Raw genomic sequence first — 19,299 nt, 5'->3', positions numbered from 1 at the left:
TGTTGCTTGCGGATGCAAAATCATCAACATGACACTCTAATATGGGTAAAATTTTCTAGAAAGAGTCCTTTTATATAGGACAAAGGGACTTTTATGTCCCCCTAGGCTCCAGGGCCCGTGTGCGATGGCAAACCCTGTACCTGTTGGAGTTATGTGCTTGATAGTTAAAACAATTCTTGTGTTTCTTTGCAGTGAATTATGTCAATAGACGCTGGTGGAGTTGCAGGGACCAATACCGGCATGAAAGTCAACTTTTTGGGCGTAGTGGTGATGCAGCCCCCCAAAAAAGAAAATATCTTTATTTTGAGCATCTTAATTTTCTTGCACCGGTGATGGAGCTCAGACCGTAAGTGAATGTATGTCACAAAATTTGTAACACATGTTATAACGTGAATATTTTTTTTTAAAGCTTTTTTATTATTTTTTGATTTCCAGAACAGAGTCAAATCTGACAGAAAGGGAGACTGCATCTGACTCCGAGGTGGTGATTGACCCCGTTGGTGAAGGTGCCGAAGTGGCTGGACCATCAGGCCAACCAACAAGCAGCAACCAACCACCACCACCACCACAACCAGCAGCAGCATCTTCTGCCACACAGGAGGCCAATCCAGAGGTGGAGGAAGGCGCCCACAGTAGCAGTCCAACCTTGGCTCTGGATACATCACCACAGCCTACTACAAGACCACATCGTGGTCGGCGCAGAAGGGTGCCTTCTAACACTGGCACCAGGAGGCAAGTGGATACAGGGGTGTTGGACTATTTGTCCAGGGCTGCCCATGACGATGGGGAGGAAGCATACTTCCGCAGTCCTACTTTCGTCCCATTCCATGCTCGCTCAGGCTGCGGACCCGAGGTTGTCTACAAATAGTGATAAATGCGGCAACACCCCCAAACATCCCTACTCCTGTGTTTAACTACCTAGGAAGTTGGCAAATGTCATCTACAAACCTTCTGGCAGTGCAAGACCTTCCGCAGGAACAAACACAACCAGTCGCAGCACCACCCCTGTGACGTATTGCACCACAACAACAGCCTGCCCAAAGCAACCAACAAACACAACCTACGCCAATGTATGAGTATCCACCACCTGCCCAATCTGACCACTTGAGCAAACACATGTTTGGAGGCTGGTCCCAACATGTGTCTGCTCGACATGGCCATATTGGGGGGTATGACCAAGTGGGAAGATCCAGTTCACAAGAGTTAATGCACTTCTACCCTCAGCAATAATTTTTACCTCAGACACAGGATAGATCTTTGCAGCACAACCCTTCATATATATCTGGCATACCACATCTGGCATACCACAGGTTGACAGTCAGGTTGGTCATCCACCTAGGCCAAGTTCGGCACATGCTGGCCACCCGCCATCACCATCCCCAACCTACCAGAACCTGTAATTTTTGATAAACAGTTTTTGGCCTGTCATTTACGCTGTTTTTGGTGTAATGTTATTTGTGCCCTTGGCATGTTATGTTTTATTGTTTGCTCAGGTTAATATGCCTATAATTACATATGATGTGAATATGTTGTTTGCTACTAGATATATGCTTTGAGCAGTAAAAAGTTTTTAAAAAATATGAGTGTTATGTATTGTTAATACTACATACATGATGTGACTACTTAACAAAAGAAGTATTTTGTTAGGACAAACATACTACACAATTCAAACAGGAACATTATTTTATTTATTAAGTTATTAAGTTAGAATATAACAACAAAATTAAAGCAAAACAGCATTGTCTTGCCAGACAGTTGATCCCTCTGTTGAAACAAAATAATTTGCTAAGACATCACAAACTTTTATGCCAGGGGGCTGACGACGTGAAGGAAGAACACGTGTAGTCAGGGGTGGATTACAGGTAGCCAGCGCCCCGGGCTGTTCAGACATTGTGGGCCCCCCCGGTCATGTGACGGGGGAGGGTCATGTGATGGGGGGGTCATGTGACAGGGAATAATATCACATACAAGGAACAAATATCGCTACACCATGTCAAGAGCACATATTACCACCACTTGGTGACCAAATAGCACATACAAGGGACAAATACCACAACACCATTTCCAGACCACATATTACCGCCACATAGTGACTGAATACTACAATACTGACAGTAATAAAAAAATAAAACAACAAAATACTATCACCATAACTGCCAGTATTCACAGGAGATCTGTACCTAGTATGCAGTGTCTGTGTAGAGGTTATACAGCGATCACTGGCGACATTATACACAGGAGCTCTGTATATGGTTTACAGCAGGGGTGTCAAACTGCAATCCTCAAGGGCCGCAAACAGGTCATGTTTTCAGGATTTCCTTGTATTGCACAGGTGACAATTTAATCACCTGCACAGAATGATTCCAGCACCTTGTGCAATACAAAGGAAATCTTGAAAACACTCATGGTCTGAGCTGAGGCCCTCGAGGAATGCAGTTTGACACCCCTGGTTTACAGTGTATAGTGTCAGTGTATAGGTAACACTGACTCACCAGCGACGTCTCTAGGTGAAGTCCTTCATCTGTCATGAAGCACAGACCGCCATCATTTATTCCAGCCAGGGCTTGTTTGTTGTTTCTGCAGGAAATAACACAGTTATCTCGAGCTCCGCTTGCAGAACACATTACTTAATTTTTCCCAATTTCAACAATACACCACATGAAGAAAAAAAGGTGATATAGTGTCACTCTGCACAGTAACAGGACCACCCCCCCATTTAAAACAGTATACTCAAAAAATAAAATAAATACATCACTGCAGTAATAATATCCCTTAATTAGCCCCTACGGAATTAATATTCCCCATCTTGGCCCCCGTGTATCTCATTCCTGGCTCCTGCAATATGTTCTCGCATCCTGCACTCATGAGTATCCATTCTACCCCATATGATTTCCCCATCCTGCCCCATCCATCTCCATCCTGTCCCATGACAGTGTGTTCAACAATCTGCCCCAGTGTGTCCAGCATATTACCCCCAGTGTGTCCAGCATATTACCTCCACACAGTGTATCCAGCAATCTGCCCCAGTATGTCCAGCATTGCCCCCAGTGTGTCCTGTCCAGCAATATGCCCCAGTATGTCCAATTGTCCAGCATTGCCCAGTTTGTCCAGCAATCTGCCCCAGTGTGTCCAGCAATCATCTGCCCCAGTCCCCAGACTGTGTCCTCCAGCATTGCCCCAGTGTCTCCTGCATTGCCCCAGTGTGTCTAGCAATCATCTACCCCAGTCCTCAGACTGTGTACTCCCTCCAGCATCACTGCCCCAGTGTGTCCAGCAATCATCTGCCCCAGTCCCCAGACTGTGTCCTCCAGCATTGCCCCAGTGTCTCCTGCATTGCAGTGTGTCAAGAAATCATCTGCGCCAGTCCCCAGACTGTGTCCTCCAGCATTGCCCCAGTGTCTCCTGCATTGCTCCAGTGTGTCCAGCAATCATCTGCCCCAGTCCCCAGACTGCCCTCCAGCATTGCCCCAGTGTCTCCTGCATTGCCCCAGTGTGTCCAGCAATCATCTGCCCCAGTCCCCAGACTGTGTCCTCCCTCCAGCATCATTGCCCCAGTGTGTCCAGCAATCAACTGCCCCAGTCCCCAGACTGTGTCCTCCAGCATCATTGCCCCAGTGTGTCCAGCAATCATCTGCCCCAGTCCCCAGACTGTGTCCTCCAGCATCATTGCCCCAGTGTGTCCAGCAATCATCTGCCCCAGTCCCCAGACTGTGTCCTCCAGCATCATTGCCCCAGTGTGTCCAGCAATCATCTGCCCCAGTCCCCAGACTGTGTCCTCCAGCATTGCCCAGTGTCTCCTGCATTGCCCCAGTGTCTCCGCATTGCCCCAGTGTGTCTGTCCAGCAATCATCTGCCCCAGGCCAGTCCCCAGACTGTGTCCTCCAGCATAATTGCCCCAGTGTGTCCAGCAATCATTTGCCCCAGTCCCCAGACTGTGTCCTCCAGCATTGCCCCCCCAGTGTCTCCTGCATTGCCCCAGTGTGTCCAGCAAATGCAATCATTTGCCCCAGTCCCCAGACTGTGTCCTCCAGCATTGCCCCAGTGTCTCCTGCATTGCCCCAGTGTGTCCAGCAATCATCTGCCCCAGTCCCCAGACTGTGTCCTCCCTCCAGCATCATTGCCCCAGTGTGTCCAGCAATCAAGTGCCCCAGTCCCCAGACTGTGTCCTCCAGCATTGCCCCAGTGTCTCCTGCATTGCCCCAGTGTGTCCAGCAATCATCTGCCCCAGTCCCCAGACTGTGTCCTCCCTCCAGCATCATTGCCCCAGTGTGTCCAGCAATCAACTGCCCCAGTTCCCAGACTGTGTCCTCCAGCATCATTGCCCCAGTGTGTCCAGCAATCATCTGCCCCAGTCCCCAGACTGTGTCCTCCAGCATCATTGCCCCAGTGTGTCCAGCAATCATCTGCCCCAGTCCCCAGACTGTGTCCTCCAGCATCATTGCCCCAGTGTGTCCAGCAATCATCTGCCCCAGTCCCCAGACTGTGTCCTCCAGCATTGCCCCAGTGTCTCCTGCATTGCCCCAGTGTGTCCAGCAAATGCTATCATTTGCCCCAGTCCCCAGACTGTGTCCTCCAGCATTGCCCCAGTGTCTCCTGCATTGCCCCAGTGTGTCCAGCAATCATCTGCCCCAGTCCCCAGACTGTGTCCTCCCTCCAGCATCATTGCCCCAGTGTGTCCAGCAATCAACTGCCCCAGTCCCCAGACTGTGTCCTCCAGAATCATTGCCCCAGTGTGTCCAGCAATCATCTGCCCCAGTCCCCAGACTGTGTCCTCCAGCATCATTGCCCCAGTGTGTCCAGCAATCATCTGCCCCAGTCCCCAGACTGTGTCCTCCAGCATTGCCCCAGTGTCTCCTGCATTGCCCCAGTTTCTCCGCATTGCCCCAGTGTGTCTGTCCAGCAATCATCTGCCCCAGGCCAGTCCCCAGACTGTGTGCTCCAGCATCATTGCCCCAGTGTGTCCAACAATCATCTGCCCCAGTCCCCAGACTGTGTCCTCCAGCATTGCTCGCCCCCCAGTGTCTCCTGCATTGCCACAGTGTGTCCAGCAAATGCAATCATTTGCCCCAGTCCCCAGACTGTGTCCTCCTCCAGCATCATTGCCCCAGTGTGTCCAGAAATCAGACAGCCCCAGAGACTGTGTCCTGCTCCCAGGCCCAGCATTGCCCCCAGTGTGTCCAGAAATCAGACTGCCCCAGAGACTGTGTCCTGCTCCCAGGCCCAGCATTGCCCCCAGTGTGTACAGCAATCATCTGCCCCAGTCCCCAGACTGTGTCCTCCAGCATCATTGCCCCAGTGTGTCCAGCAATCATCTGCCCCAGTCCCCAGACTGTGTCCTCCAGCATTGCCCCAGTGTCTCCTGCAATCATCTGCCCCAGTCCCCAGACTGTGTCCTCCAGCATCATTGCCCCAGTGTGTCCAGCAATCATCTGCCCCAGTCCCCAGACTGTGTCCTCCAGCATTGCCCCAGTGTCTCCTGCATTGCCCCAGTGTGTCCAGCAAATGCTATCATTTGCCCCAGTCCCCAGACTGTGTCCTCCAGCATTGCCCCAGTGTCTCCTGCATTGCCCCAGTGTGTCCAGCAATCATCTGCCCCAGTCCCCAGACTGTGTCCTCCCTCCAGCATCATTGCCCCAGTGTGTCCAGCAATCAACTGCCCCAGTCCCCAGACTGTGTCCTCCAGAATCATTGCCCCAGTGTGTCCAGCAATCATCTGCCCCAGTCCCCAGACTGTGTCCTCCAGCATCATTGCCCCAGTGTGTCCAGCAATCATCTGCCCCAGTCCCCAGACTGTGTCCTCCAGCATTGCCCCAGTGTCTCCTGCATTGCCCCAGTTTCTCCGCATTGCCCCAGTGTGTCTGTCCAGCAATCATCTGCCCCAGGCCAGTCCCCAGACTGTGTGCTCCAGCATCATTGCCCCAGTGTGTCCAACAATCATCTGCCCCAGTCCCCAGACTGTGTCCTCCAGCATTGCTCGCCCCCCAGTGTCTCCTGCATTGCCCCAGTGTGTCCAGCAAATGCAATCATTTGCCCCAGTCCCCAGACTGTGTCCTCCTCCAGCATCATTGCCCCAGTGTGTCCAGAAATCAGACAGCCCCAGAGACTGTGTCCTGCTCCCAGGCCCAGCATTGCCCCCAGTGTGTCCAGAAATCAGACTGCCCCAGAGACTGTGTCCTGCTCCCAGGCCCAGCATTGCCCCCAGTGTGTACAGCAATCTTCCCCACCAGCCCCAGTGTCCGACACTCCTCCGCTCCACCATTAGGTTATAAAAAAAAAATTCTCCTCACCTTACCAGCGATCCAGGCGGTGAGCTCCCTCCAGCAGCGCGCACTCGCCAGCGACAGATTATGACGTCAGACGCCGGCAACATGTGCACTGCGCGGCGCCTGCGGCCGACTTCGGCCGCCAGCCTCCAATTGGCTGGCAGCTGTTGTTAACTATACAATAGGAAACCGCCGCAGGCAGCGCCGGTAGGGGCCCGGTGAGCAGATGAGACGGGGCCCGATGCGGGCCCCCTCTCTCTGCCCACCGGGTCCGGGGGGCTCCCGGCACGGCAGAGACGGCACGGCAGGGGCACGGCCGCACACGGCACATAAATCAGGAGGTAATAACGCCGCGGCACTTCCAGTCTGACAGGGGCGGCTGGTGAGTGCCACTGTGTCACTGACTCTCTGGACTCTGCACTGTGTAGTATGATGGCGGCGGCCGGCGGGCAATCTGTGCGGTAGCCCAGGGCCCCCCCACACCACTGGGCCCTGGGCTACCGCCCAGATTGACCCTCTTATAATCCGCCCCTGCGTGTAGTAGACAAGATAGTATTTGCATAATCAACTTCATCATCAGCAGATGATGGGCAATCATGGTATTGTCACGCCGTTCTGTCTGTATCTGGTTTTCGGCGTGACAATGCATATGTTTGCTTTAACTCTTTACTCTTTTCCCCCTAATTTGAGTTGGGATACTGTTGGCTGTTACTTGGATGAGCCTTCTCAGTTCCCTGCTCTGCTGCGCAGTCGTACATGGGTGTTTAAGTATTTGCCCTGCTGCATACCTTCTTCATGTGCGGTCTCTGGTTGCTGCTGTGAAGCTGTCTGCGGGTTGTGAGGTCATTTGCAGCTGGTGAATGACTTTCCAAGTAGGTCAGTGCATGCGGTTTCAGTCAGGTGCCCTGAGCCTCAAATCCTGCACTGATTGTGTTGTAATGGTTTCTGTTTGTGCTTAGGGCGTGCGCAGCCACACCTCCCCTGCTTTTATCAAGGTGAGGGTGTGTACTTCAAATACTGTCCCCAGCCAATTGCTGAGGGGCAGCTCCTATATAAAGTTCCCCTGCCCTATGGGCGGGGCCTGATCTATTCACAAAGCTCCTGAACTTTGCTAGGTGTGTTTGTGTTCATGCACCTCTCCTGTCTAGGTTTTGGTACCAAAGTCCTTGCCTTGATTCCTGTTTTGTCCTGTTCTGGCGCCTGTCCTGGAGGTGGTATGTCTAGGCCCGAATCCTTGATCCTGTACCTGTCCTGTACCTGTCTGAACTGTGTCTGCTATGATTATGTTCCTGGAATCCCTTTGCATCTGGAGCCTCACTCCCAGTGATTTTGAGTCTCTTGAAACCGGTGTTTCTGAGCATCTACTACTCTGTGCTCTGACTATCATGCTGTGTTAACCCTGTCTGGCTCATGTCCAGTATGGCGGTGTTTGCCACTCTGCACGAAACGGCCGTCGTCCGATCTTTATCCACTCCCTTCCCTGCTTTTTGTACAAAGTCCTAATAAAGTGGTGACTATTTTACCTGGGTAAGTGCGCTCCAATCTTTTTCCTCGTTTTTCCTTTATGAACTCTGTATGCTATTGTTGGATGCAGCACCCCGTTGGTAATGAAAAGGAAATTATCAGCCATATACGCCCTTTGCATGTGGTTTTTGCTGTTGTGCACATTGGGGTCAGATTATCGGGGCAGTGCGGAAGTAGAACTTTCTTTTACCCTGTGATTGGCTTGAGGGAGCTAAGCACCGTATTGTGGTCTTGACCGATCATAAGAATTTGATTTACCTCGAGTCTGCTAAACGGCTGAATCCTAGACAGGCTCGATGGTCCTTGTTTTTTTCCGTTTTGATTTCGTGGTCTCGTACCTTCCAGGTTCTAAGAATATTAAGGCTGATGCCCTCTCTAGGAGTTTTTTGCCTGATTCTCCTGAGGTCTTAGAGCCGGTCGGTATTCTGAAAGAGGGGGTGGTCCTTTCTGCCATTTCCCCTGATTTACGACGGGTTCTTCAGGAATTTTAGGCTGACAAACCTGACCGCTGTCCTGTGGGGAAACTGTTTGTTCCTGACAGATGGACTAGTAGAGTGATTTCTGAGGTTCACTGTTCCATGTTGGCCGGTCATCCTGGCATTTTTGGTACCAGAGATTTGGTTGGTAGGTCGTTTTGGTGGCCTTCATTGGCGCGTGATGTGCGTTCTTTTGTGCAGTCCTTTGGGACTTGTGCGCGGGCCAAGCCTTGTTGTTCCCGTGCTAGTGGATTGCTTTTGCCATTGCCAGTCCCTGAGAGGCCCTGGACGCATATTTCGATGGATTTTATTTCTGATCTCCCGGTCTCCCAGAAGATGTCTGTTATCTGGGTTGTTTGTGACCGGTTCTCTAAGATGGTTCATTTGGTGCCTTTGCCTAAATTGCCTTCCTCTTCAGATTTGGTTCCGTTGTTTTTTCAGCATGTGGTTCTTTTGCATGGTATTCCGAAGAATATTGTGTCCGACAGAGGTTCCCAGTTTGTTTCTAGGTTTTGGCGGGCCTTTAGTGCTAGGCTGTGCATTGATTTGTCTTTTTCTTCTGCATTTCATACTCAGACAAATGGCCAGACCGAGCAAACTAATCAGACCTTGGAGACTTACTTGAGATGCTTTGTGTCTGCTGATCAGGATGATTGGGTGGCTTTCTTGCCATTGGCCGAGTTTGCCCTTAATAATCGGGCTAGTTCTGCTACCTTGGTTTCGCCTTTCTTTTGTAATTTTGGTTTTCATCCTCGTTTTTCTTCTGGGCAGGTTGAGCCTTCTGACTGTCCTGGTGTGGATTCTGTGGTGGACAGGTTGCAGCAGATTTGGGCTCATGTGGTGGACAAGTTGGTGTTGTCTCAAGAGGAGGCTCAACGTTTTGCTAATCGTCGTCGGTGTGTTGGTTCTCGGTTTCCGGTTGGGGATCTGGTCTGGTTGTCTTCCCGTCATGTTTCTATGAAGGTTTCTTCTCCTAAGTTTAAGCCTCGGTTTATTGGTCCTTATAGGATTTCTGAGATTATTAATCCGGTGTCCTTTCGACTGGCGCTTCCGGCCTCTTTTGCTATCCATAATGTCTTCCATAGATCTTTGTTGCGGAAATATGTGGAACCCGTTGTTCCCTCTGTTGATCCTCCGGCCCCTGTGTTGGTTGATGGGGAGTTGGAATATGTTGTTGAGAAGATTTTGGATTCCCGTTTTTCGAGGCGGAAGCTCCAGTACCTGGTCAAATGGAAGGGTTATGGCCAGGAGGATAATTCTTGGGTTTTTGCCTCTGATGTCCATGCTGCTGATTTGGTCCATGCCTTTCATCTGGCTCGTCCTGATCGTCCTGGGGGCCCTGGTGAGGGTTCGGTGACCCCTCCTCAAGGGGGGGTACTGTTGTGAATTCTGCTCTTAGGTTCCCTCCAGTGGTTGTAGGTGGGAATGCAGTTGTCTCTGAGTTGCAGTCCTGGCCAGGTGTATCGGATGATTACAATTCTGACTGGGATTTTTAGGTGTGCAGGATCCTTTAGCCCTTGCCATTTGTCTATGTTCCTTGTGAAGTGTTGGATCACTTTCTGGCTTCTCCTGCTTGCTGCCAAATTCAGCAAAGATAAGTGTTTGCTTTTTGTATCTGTGGCACACTGCTGTGTGCTTGTTTCAGTTTTATTCCTGTTCTGATTGTAGGATTCACTGGAGTTGCAGATTTACGCTCCTACATCTTTTAGTTAGATGTAGGAAGGTTTTGTATATTCTGCTGTGGATATTTTTGAAGGGTTTTAATACTGACCGCACAGAACTCTGTCCTATCCTGTCCTATCTAGCTAGAGTGGCCTCCTGTGCTAAATCCTGTTTCTCTGCCTGTGTATGTTTTTTCCTCTCCGACTCACCGCCAATATTTGTGGGGGGCTGTATATCCTTTGGGGATCTGCTCTGAGGCAAGATAGTATTCCTATTTCCATCTTTAGGGGTATGTAGTCCTCTGGCTGTAACGAGGTGTCTAGGTGTGTTAGGTACACTCCACGGCTACTTCTAGTCGCGGTGTTAAGTTCAGGATTGCGGTCAGTATAGTGGCCACCTTCTCCAGTGAAAGTTCTCATGCAGCTCCAAGGTCACCGGATCATAACAGGGAAGAAAGAGGACCTTGTTAGATAACTACAGGCAGCAAGGGACTACAGACCAGCGCATATTGGAAGGCTCCCTAACTGACCTGTCAAGGGGATTTCCACCTGTCTTCAAGCTACCTGGACTCCATCTATATCTGTTGCTGCTACCCTGGACTGAGGCTGCTTAACACCAGTAAACCAGGTAAAGACTGCAACCCTGTATCCTCCATTTATTTGTCAGCATTCACTATCCCTGCCATATACACCGGGAGCCCTGGGGACACCACTTCTGTTGGAAGCGAGACCATCTCTGCTGCAACACCATCGCCCCCAGAGGACCCCTTTAAGCAGCTTCGGTCACATCTGACCGAGAACCACAGGTGGCGTCACTAGCTTTCAGTATTTCCACAACCCCTTTAAAGACCGTTCCATTTACTTGGGCGCCCTGGGCCACGGACTGGGTCATTGCCATCGTGACCACCCCTTTAAGTGTGACCGGACCGGTACAAAGTACCCCACGGCCCTGACGGGCGACTCATCAGTCTCACTCACCTGTGTGACCAGTAGAAGCTCCACTGCAGAGCGAAACAGCTGTCCTCCATTCCACTCCTGCTCCCATTCTCCCGACACCGATGTTTTAAAGTATTGGAATAAAGATGTTTTTTAATCGATGAGTGCCATTCGTTTCTTTCAATTTTGCACCTATCGAGCCTTAATGTCACATTACAATACAAAGGTGACATCAACCCTTTATTACCCCATATGCCACCTCTACAGGGCAGTGGGAAGAAAGAGGCTAAGTGCCGAAATTGGTGTATCTTTCACCCTTTTCTGGGGTGGCTGGGGGCAGATGCTTTTAGCCAGGACAGGGGGGGGGGCAATAACCATGGCCCCTTTCTAGGCTATTAATATCTGTCCTCAGTCACTGACTTTCCCTCTCTGGCACAGAAAATTGGTCTGGAGCCCACACCAGTTTTTTCTGTGAATACATTCTTTTGGTAAATACATACAAGTCTCAAATTGTACACACACATACTACTAACAGTATTAGTCACTCACATATATAAATCTAACTGTTCTGCTTCGGTTTACTGTATGTAAACAATGTCTCCTATCCTGTCGGGTTCTGTAATGATTTTACAAATGAAATAACGGCTATTCTGCAATCTATCTGTCTATGAAATATAAAGATATATATATATATACATGTTACACTGATATATATATATATATATATATATATATATATATATATACTGTATATATATATATATAAAATATAAAGCTGAATGTGTGTGTGTATGTATGTGTGTGTGTGTGTGTGTGTGTGTGTGTGTGTGTGTGTGTGTGTGTGTGTGTGTGTGTGTGTATGTCCGGGATTGGCATCTGCACTGTCGCAGCTACAGCCACAAAATTTTGCACAGTCACACGTCTGGACCCCGAGAGCGTCATAGGCTACGTTGTGAGGCAAAATTTTAGCCCCGCACGTTCCAATTCACCAAACAATTTTGCCCCTATCTACATAATGGGGAAAAAGTGAAAGGAAAAGTGTTGGAGGCAAATTGACAGCCAGGAGGAGATGGCATACAGGTATATACTATATACAGGGGAGATGATATACAGCTATATATGATATACAGGAGGAGATGACATACAGGTATATACTATATACAGGGGAGATGACATACAGGTATATACTATATACAGGGGAGATGACTTACAGGTATATCTAATATATAAAGCTGAATGTGTGTATGTATGTATGTATGTGTGTATGTCCGGGATTGGCATCTGCACCGTCACAGCTACAGCCACAAAATTTTGCACAGTCACACGTCTGGACCCCAAGAGCATCATAGGCTATGTTGTGAGGCGAAATTTTAACCCCGCGCGTTCCAATTCACCAAACAATTTTGCCCCTATCTACATAATGGGGAAAAAGTGAAAGGAAAAGTGTTGGAGGCAAATTGACAGCTACCAGATGTGAACAAGGGTGACTTAACGAGTGAGAGCGATGGCGCCAAAGAGTATATACCGTACAGTTGCTAAGATGGGGACCCGACGTGGGATACTCACCACACACGGGGATATGAACACACACACACAAAATGCGCCACACACTACCACGTGCTTGAATACATATACCACCCTCAGCACACATTTCACCACACATACACCAATCTCGCCACAAAAAAGTCGAAACACAAAAGTCGCCGCTCAAAACTCGCCACGTGCAAAACACACCACGTGCAAAACTAGGCTCACGCAAAACTCACCACATGTGCGAAACTCACCTCATGGAAAACTCGCCACACGTGGGAAAATTGCCAAAAGTTGCAACACATGCAAAAGTTGCCTCACACAAAACTTGCACATACTCAAAACTGTTGTGAGTTCTGTTTTTGGGCTCCCTCTGGTGGTTACTGATGGTACTGGGTGACTTGTCTTTCCTGGGTTTCTGGGTTCCACCTGTTTCATCAGCATATGGGAGTTTCCTATTTAACCTGGCTTTGCTGGCATTTCCTCGCCGGTTATCAATGTATCCAGTGTGTCTTGTTACCTCTGCTCCCTGCTCCTAGAACCTTCTGGACAAGCTAAGTTTGGATTTTCCTGTTTTGTGTTTTGCTTAATTTGGTTTTTAGTCCAGCCTGCAGATATGTGATTCTCTGCTGCTGGTTGCTCTAGTGGGCTGAAATTGCTTTTCATGTACCATGAGTTGGCACATGAGTTCAAGTAATTTCAGGATGGTTTTTTTGAAGGGTTTTTCGCTGACCGCGCAGTTCACTTTTGTATCCTCTGCTATCTAGCTTTAGCGGGCCTCATTTTGCTGAAACTGTTTTCATACTACGTATGTGCTTTCCTCTCATTTCACCGTCATTATATGTGGGGGGCTGCTATTTGCTGTGGGGTATTTCTCTGGAGGCAAGAGAGGTCTGTGTTTCTTCTGATAGGGGAAGTTAGATCTTCGGCTGGAGCGAGACGTCTAGGATCATCGTAGGCACGTTCCCCGGCTACTTTTATTTGTGTGTTAGGTTCAGGGTCGCGGTCAGCTCAGGTTCCATCGCCCTAGAGCTTGTTTGTATCTGTGCTTGTCCTTTTTGTGATCCCCTGCCATTGGGATCATGACAGTATAACCGGCCCACAAAGTGTTAATTGTATTGGCTGAAGTAGGAGGATAAGTAGTCTGAGGAAGTTTTTTTTTTTTTCTTTCTCTTTCCCTCAGAGTTTGCTGCCTAGCCTTATTGCAGCCTGGCTACTTCCTCCTCCTCTTAATCTTTGAATGGCTCTGATCTCAGCTGTTTATCATGGACGTCCAGAGTTTGGCTTCCAGCCTGAATAATCTTGCCACTAAGGTTCAAAATATACAGGATTTTGTTGTACATGCTCCTATGTCTGAACCTAGAATTCCTGTCCCAGAGTTTTTTTCTGGAGATAGATCTCGTTTTCTGAATTTTAGGAACAATTGCAAGTTGTTTCTTTCTTTGAAATCTCGCTCCTCTGGAGACCCTGCTCAGCAAGTCAAGATAATTATATCTTTCCTGCGGGGTGACCCTCAGGATTGGGCATTTGCATTGGCACCAGGGGACCCTGCGTTGCTTAATGCAGATGCGTTTTTTCTGGCATTGGGTTTGCTCTATGAGGAACCTAATCAAGAGATTCAGGCTGAAAAAGCTTTGTTGGCCCTCTCTCAGGGGCAAGATGAAGCAGAAATTTATTGTCAAAAATTTCGGAAGTGGTCGGTACTTACTCAGTGGAATGAGTGCGCTCTGGCTGCAAAGTTTAGAGATGGCCTTTCTGAGGCCATTAAAGATGTTATGGTGGGGTTCCCTGCGCCTGCTGGTCTGAATGAGTCTATGACTATGGCTGTTCAGATTGATCGGCGTTTACGGGAGCGCAAACCTGTGCATCATTTGGCGGTGTCGTCTGAACCGTCACCTGAGATAATGCAATGTGATAGAATTCAGTCCAGAAGTGAACGGCAAAAGTATAGGCGGAAAAAAGGGTTGTGCTTTTATTGTGGTGATTCAGCTCATGTTATATCAGCATGCTCTAAACGCACAAAAAAGGTTGATAAGTCTGTTGCCATTAGTACTTTACAGTCTAAGTTCATTCTGTCTGTGACTCTGATTTGTTCATTATCATCCATTTCCGTCGATGCCTATGTGGATTCAGGCGCTGCCCTGAGTCTTATGGATTGGTCATTTGCCAATCGCTGTGGGTTTAGTCTGGAGCCTCTGGAAGTCCCTATTCCTTTGAAGGGAATTGACTCTACACCTTTGGCTATGAATAAACCTCAGTACTGGACACAAGTGACCATGCGTATGACTCCCGTTCATCAGGAGGTGATTCGCTTCCTGGTACTGTATAATTTGCATGATGTTCTAGTACTTGGTCTGCCATGGTTACAAACTCATAATCCAGTCCTTGACTGGAAATCAGTGTCTGTGTTAAGCTGGGGTTGTCAGGGGGTTCATGATGATGCACCTCCGATTTCTATCGCTTCATCTACTCCTTCTGAGATTCCTGTGTTTTTGTCTGACTATCGGGATGTTTTTGAGGAGCCTAAGCTCAGTTGGCTTCCTCCTCACAGGGATTGCGATTGTGCTATAAATTTAATTCCGGGCAGTAAATTTCCTAAAGGTCGTTTGTTCAATCTGTCAGTGCCAGAGCATACTGCTATGCGGGATTATGTTAAGGAGTCCTTGGAAAAGGGACATATCCGTCCATCTTTGTCCCCTTTGGGAGCAGGTTTTTTTTTTCGTGGCCAAGAAAGATGGTTCCTTGAGGCCTTGTATAGATTATCGTCTTTTGAATAAGATTACCGTAAAATATCAGTATCCTTTGCCATTGTTGACTGATTTGTTTGCTCGCATTAAGGGGGCTAAATGGTTCACTAAGATTGATCTTCGGGGTGCGTATAATCTTATACGAATAAAGCAAGGTGATGAGTGGAAAACCGCATTTAATACGCCTGAGGGCCATTTTGAGTATTTGGTAATGCCTTTTGGACTTTCTAATGCTCCTTCAGTCTTCCAGTCCTTTATGCACGATATTTTCCGTGAATATCTGGATAAATTTATGATTGTGTATTTGGATGATATTTTGTTTTTTTCTGATGACTGGGAGTCTCATGTTCAGCAGGTCAGGAAGGTGTTTCAGGTCCTGCGGGCCAATTCCTTGTTTGTAAAAGGCTCAAAGTGTCTCTTTGGAGTCCAGAAGATTTCTTTCTTGGGGTATATTTTTTCCCCTTCTACTATTGAGATGGATCCCGTCAAGGTTCAGGCTATTTGTGACTGGACGCAGCCTACATCTCTTAAGAGTCTACAGAAGTTCTTGGGCTTTGCTAATTTCTATCGTCGTTTTATAACTAATTTTTCTAGTGTTGTTAAGCCTTTGACGGATTTGACTAAGAAGGGTGCTGATGTTGCTAATTGGTCTCCTGCGGCTGTGGAGGCCTTTCAGGAACTTAAGCGCCGGTTTTCTTCTGCTCCTGTGTTGCGTCAGCCAGATGTTTCGCTCCCTTTTCAGGTTGAGGTTGATGCTTCCGAGATTGGAGCGGGGGCGGTTTTGTCACAGAGAAGCTCCGATGGCTCAGTGATGAAGCCATGCGCGTTTTTTTCTAGAAAGTTTTCGCCGGCTGAGCGGAATTATGATGTTGGTAATCGGGAACTTTTGGCCATGAAGTGGGCATTTGAGGAGTGGCGTCATTGGCTAGAGGGTGCTAGACATCGTGTGGTGGTCTTGACTGATCACAAAAATTTGATTTACCTTGAGTCTGCCAGGCGTCTGAATCCTAGACAGGCTCGTTGGTCACTGTTTTTCTCTCGTTTCAATTTTGTGGTTTCATACCTGCCAGGTTCAAAGAATGTGAAGGCGGATGCTCTTTCTAGGAGTTTTGTGCCTGACTCCCTTGGAAATTCTGAGCCCTCTGGTATCCTTAGGGATGGGGTGATTTTGTCTGCTGTCTCCCCAGACTTGCGACGTGCTTTGCAGGAGTTTCAGGTGGCTAAACCTGATCGTTGTCCGCCTGAGAGACTGTTTGTTCCGGATAATTGGACCAGTAGAGTCATCTCCGAGGTCCATTCTTCTGCGTTGGCAGGTCATCCTGGAATATTTGGTACTAGAGACTTGGTGGCCAGGTCTTTTTGGTGGCCTTCCTTGTCGAGGGATGTGCGTTCTTTTGTGCAGTCTTGTGAGGTTTGTGCTCGGGCTAAGCCTTGCTGTTCTCGGGCCAGTGGATTGTTGTCACCTTTGCCTATCCCGAAGAGGCCTTGGACGCACATTTCCATGGACTTTATTTCGGATCTCCCTGTCTCTCAAAAAATGTCCGTCATCTGGGCTGTGTGTGATCGCTTTTCTAAAATGGTTCATCTGGTACCCTTGCCTAAGTTGCCTTCCTCCTCTGAGTTGGTCCCTCTGTTTTTTCAGAATGTGGTTCGTTTGCATGGGATTCCTGAGAACATCGTTTCTGACAGGGGATCCCAGTTTGTGTCTAGATTTTGGCGGACTTTCTGTGCTAAGATGGGCATTGATTTGTCCTTTTCGTCTGCATTCCATCCTCAGACGAATGGCCAGACTGAACGAACTAATCAGACCTTGGAAACTTATTTAAGGTGTTTTGTTTCTGCTGATCAGGATGACTGGGTTACCTTTTTGCCGCTGGCCGAGTTTGCGCTTAATAATCGGGCTAGTTCTGCTACCTTGGTTTCTCCTTTCTTTTGTAATTTGGGGTTTCATCCTTGTTTTTCCTCTGGTCAGGTGGAACCTTCTGATTGTCCTGGAGTGGACATGGTGGTGGATAGGTTGCATCGGATTTGGAGTCATGTGGTGGACAATTTGAAGTTGTCCCAGGAGAAGGCTCAGCAGTTTGCTAATCGCCGTCGCCGCGTGGGTCCTCGACTTCTTGTTGGTGACTTGGTGTGGTTGTCTTCTCGTTTTGTTCCTATGAAGGTCTCTTCTCCTAAGTTCAAGCCTCGGTTCATCGGTCCCTATAGGATCTTGGAAATTCTTAACCCTGTGTCGTTTCGTTTGGATCTCCCGGCATCATTTGCTATTCATAATGTGTTTCATCGGTCGTTGTTGCGGAAGTATGAGGTACCTGTTGTTCCTTCGCTTGAGCCTCCTGCTCCAGTGCTGGTGGAGGGAGAATTGGAGTATGTTGTGGAGAAGATCTTGGATTCTCGTGTTTCCAGACGGAAACTCCAGTATTTGGTCAAGTGGAAGGGTTATGGTCAGGAGGATAATTCTTGGGTGGTTGCCTCGGATGTTCATGCTGATGATTTGGTTCGCGCTTTTCATAGGGCTCATCCTGGTCGCCCTGGTGGTTCTCGTGAGGGTTCGGTGACCCCTCCTCAAGGGGGGGTACTGTTGTGAGTTCTGTTTTTGGGCTCCCTCTGGTGGTTACTGATGGTACTGGGTGACTTGTCTTTCCTGGGTTTCTGGGTTCCACCTGTTCCATCAGCATATGGGAGTTTCCTATTTAACCTGGCTTTGCTGGCATTTCCTCGCCGGTTATCAATGTATCCAGTGTGTCTTGTTACCTCTGCTCCCTGCTCCTAGAACCTTCTGGACAAGCTAAGTTTGGATTTTCCTGTTTTGTGTTTTGCTTAATTTGGTTTTTAGTCCAGCCTGCAGATATGTGATTCTCTGCTGCTGGTTGCTCTAGTGGGCTGAAATTGCTTTTCATGTACCATGAGTTGGCACATGAGTTCAAGTAATTTCAGGATGGTTTTTTTGAAGGGTTTTTCGCTGACCGCGCAGTTCACTTTTGTATCCTCTGCTATCTAGCTTTAGCGGGCCTCATTTTGCTGAAACTGTTTTCATACTACGTATGTGCTTTCCTCTCATTTCACCGTCATTATATGTGGGGGGCTGCTATTTGCTGTGGGGTATTTATCTGGAGGCAAGAGAGGTCTGTGTTTCTTCTGATAGGGGAAGTTAGATCTTCGGCTGGAGCGAGACGTCTAGGATCATCGTAGGCACGTTCCCCGGCTACTTTTATTTGTGTGTTAGGTTCAGGGTCGCGGTCAGCTCAGGTTCCATCGCCCTAGAGCTTGTTTGTATCTGTGCTTGTCCTTTTTGTGATCCCCTGCCATTGGGATCATGACACAAAACGCACCACACATAAAACTCGCCACGCGCAAAACTCGCCATGCGCAAAGTTTGCTGCACACAACTTGCTACACTAACCGGTCACATGCAACTTGACACAAAAAGGTGCTACACGCATGTCGCCACACAAAACTCATCTCACAAAAGTCACTACATGCATGTCGCCACACGCAACTCAACACACACAACTTGACACATGAAACTCGCCCTAAAACACACTCACAAGTCTGGTATTATCCTTCAAAAATAAAAATCTGATTAATAAACAGACAAACTACAAGAGCAACAACTATTCCATATAGGAAATACGGCAGCTGTCAGTCACATGACCTGTCTATTATGTGTATGTGTGAGCTAATATATACTGCCAGGGGGGAGGGCTTCCTGTTGGCTGGGGATTTATCAGGCTGCTAATTTAGCTTACAAATACTGAGGTAAAAATACTGAGCAAATAACGTGTGAACGAGGTCTAATACAGGAGGAGATGACACACAGATATATACTATATACAGGAGGAGATGACACACAGGTATATACTATATACAGGGGAAATGACACACACATATATACTATATACAGGGGAGATGACACAGGTATATACTATATACAGGAGGAGATGACATACAGGTATATACTATATACAGGAGAAGATGACACACACATATATACTATATACAATGGAGATGACACACAGGTATATACTATATTCAGGAGGAGATGACACACTGGTATATACTATATACAGGGGAGATGACATACAGGTACATACTATATACAGGGGAGATGACACACAGGTATATACTATATACAGGGGAGATGACACACAGGTATATACTA

Source organism: Ranitomeya imitator, chromosome 8 (assembly GCF_032444005.1).
Source record: "Ranitomeya imitator isolate aRanImi1 chromosome 8, aRanImi1.pri, whole genome shotgun sequence".
Taxonomy (NCBI): domain Eukaryota; kingdom Metazoa; phylum Chordata; class Amphibia; order Anura; family Dendrobatidae; genus Ranitomeya; species Ranitomeya imitator.
This window is presented reverse-complemented; position numbering follows the sequence as displayed.